Consider the following 2,770-nt stretch of genomic DNA (forward strand, 5'->3'; position numbering starts at 1 on the left):
GTTCTTAAAGACTCTTGCATTTCTATTCAGAAAGATGTTATGCTCTAAATCTCTAACAAACAAGCCAAAGCAGAGATCTTGATCTATCAATAAGCTCACAGTGTTTTTTTCTTACCTTGTATCTCTTTCCTCGTTCTTCTCTCTGGTTTCTTCCTTCAACACAAAAGCTGATGTCTTCCTTGAGATCTTATACAGATTTAAAAATCTGGAAATAGATTAAAATAGTGGGCAAAAGGGATCAGAACATGAAGGCCTAATAATAATAATAATCAATATAAACAAACGTAAAGTGGGGGCAGTGATTTATAAAGCAGCAGCCAGCTTGGCTCTAAGTAGGCACACCAATTGTTTTTTACTGTTCCACAAAACTCCACATTACAGCCAAAAAGTTTTTACAAAAAAGTTCACATCGAACCTTAGATTCTCTCTCTCTCTGTCTTTTTGTTATCAAAGCAATTAAACGACAAGAATGAACGAACAATACCTTTTAAGAGATATAGATGACCATCAACGGAGGAAATATCACAACAAATCTGGATCAAAAGCTCTTTCCTTTACGTGTTGAATCCGACAGAAAAGATCTTACCAAAGGATCTTCGCAATCAATCGCAAACCCAGAAAGGTTTCGATTCTTGTAATGAGACCCAGAAGAGAGAAAGACAGAGAGAGAGTTTCGGAGTAAACAATGTGATGATTGATTTGCATTTAAGTTGTGAGAGAGAGACCCAATCATTGAAGACAAAAAAGGAGAGGAATCAAATCTTGTGTGCCGAAAGTGCTAAAGAGACACGTTTCTTTAAAAGTGGGCTTTTTCGTTATTTTGCATAGCTTCCAGGGTGGGTTTCTTAATAGCAGATGAAACTTTTGGGGTCAAAGTTGAAATAATGAATTTATGACGGCTTTCTATTGAAAAAAACTATTAATGTAATATTCTCTGTGTCGTAACTCGTTAGTCGTTACAGATTTCCGTATTAATTAACAAGTATTCACAGATATCAGTCATTACGTGTTTGCTTTTCATTGGTCCTCGAAGTTAAAGCTTATCATTTGATTTGCTAAGGTTCCCTGACAGCAGAGAAGAGAACAAAACTTTTTAACCTAGTGTCTAATAACATTATGGGTTCACGACATGTGTCGCTATAGTCTTTCACACCAAACTCTACTTTTAATTATTCATTATGTATAAAGAGCAGAAAGAAGCTAAAGAAAAACGAACACTCATCTAGAAGTCATGTCTATCCATAACAAAAGCAAGTGCGGTTGTGGACCTGTGTAAGAGAGTATGAGTGTATGGCATGCATCTCTCTAGAAGCCAGAAGCTCAAAGCTAAAGGTGATATCTAGAATCTAAATCATCATACGTGCATTGTTTTCTTTTTGAGGTAAATTATCATATAATTATTGTTTGCTGAGAGGATATCAATTTTGTCATTTATTTAACAATGAAATGTTAATTTCAACAAAGCGACAGTGGTCTTGAGGTACAATTTACTAAACTTCAAAGCAAGATTGGTGTGGCAAATATTAAAGAGTGTTAAGGTACAAGATATGCTCCACATGAGTACTGAATATTCTCATCTTCATTACTCGTATATATTCATATCTTCTGAATACAGAAGCAAGCAACTGTTAATGTCTTCCTCTAGAATGCTGTGTCTCTCTTTCTATATAAGCATGCCCATATGTAAGCACTAAGCACTGAAGATGGAGAAGACTGAATTCATTCTTATATCCAACATCTCTCAAGATAATGATTAAATGCATTATCAATAGTCTAGCGGAATAAACCCCCAACTAATGATAGTAATTGTATTGAGTTTTAGTTATACTCATATGGTAAAAATATTTAGAATCCAATAATTTTTAACAAAAAAGATAACTATACCCCAAGACTAGTATATAAAAAGGTTATTTATTTATATGAAAAATATAAAAACTTTTTGGTATATAAACAAAAGTTGCCTCCAGACCCATGAAACAACAACGTCATTTATATATGACCATGGTCCATTGAATATAAAGAGAGAATGATTTTGGGGTCAAAATGAAATAAAGAATTTTAGTCGGGCATCTATGGAAAAACTACTAATGTATTATTGTTATGATATTATGTGTAGTTTACTCGTTAGTCGTTGCAGAATTACATTATTTTCTTAATTAACAATATACAATCCCAAGATTTCCAACCAAATAGTTAAAAGAAAAAAACTAAAGTACTAACTTCCTCAATTATTTAAAAGCCACGAACTTGCATGTGTAAGATGTGTCCGTAATCAACTTGTCCTCCTTCTATGTGTTGTAATGGACAAGTCATGGACTCATCGTAGTTATTTCATAGACTAAAATCATGATTAACCTTATCTTTTACTTGGAGTTCTTAGCTTCTTAGCTTCGGCTAAGAAACAATTTTTAGTTTTTTTAGATTTTAATTCAAAAAAATTAAAAATTATTTCTTAAATAAGAACTATAAGAGTCATTTTTTAGTCGAAAAATATAAAAAAATGTGTCAAATCATAAGTTAAAGATCCCAGCTAAAAGATCGGAAAGTAAAAAAAGCGACACGATTTTTTTGGACGATTTAATAATTGTATGAAAGATATTTTGTACCTTATTACATTACTATATAAAGAGATTGTGGACTAAATGTTTGGAAAGAACTTACCAAAATGGCGGCACATCGATAAACTCATTTTCTGGTTACCTACAATACATGTTTTCTGTATAAACTTGCTGTCTCCCGTGTTACTCGTTTTCCAAATTGTTGTTTTATA

General features: G+C 32.6%; 2 protein-coding genes across 2 annotated transcripts in view; both read right to left on the reverse strand.

Moving 5' to 3' along the window:
- The window catches only part of LOC130494562 (SPX domain-containing membrane protein At1g63010-like), a 4,385-nt gene extending 3,655 nt beyond the window's left edge, over positions 1-730 (reverse strand). The window contains exons 1-2 of the mRNA XM_056994463.1: positions 485-730; positions 116-205 (exon numbers count right to left, since the gene is read on the reverse strand). The gene's annotated coding sequence lies outside the window, so the exon portion shown is untranslated. The remainder of the gene's footprint in view (positions 1-115; positions 206-484) is intronic.
- The window catches only part of LOC108823549 (DNA-directed RNA polymerase IV subunit 1), a 39,050-nt gene that overhangs the window by 27,003 nt on the left and 9,277 nt on the right, over positions 1-2,770 (reverse strand). The gene's annotated exons all lie outside the window — the stretch shown is intronic.

The sequence above is a fragment of the Raphanus sativus genome, chromosome 9, assembly GCF_000801105.2.
Source record: "Raphanus sativus cultivar WK10039 chromosome 9, ASM80110v3, whole genome shotgun sequence".
Classification (NCBI taxonomy): domain Eukaryota; kingdom Viridiplantae; phylum Streptophyta; class Magnoliopsida; order Brassicales; family Brassicaceae; genus Raphanus; species Raphanus sativus.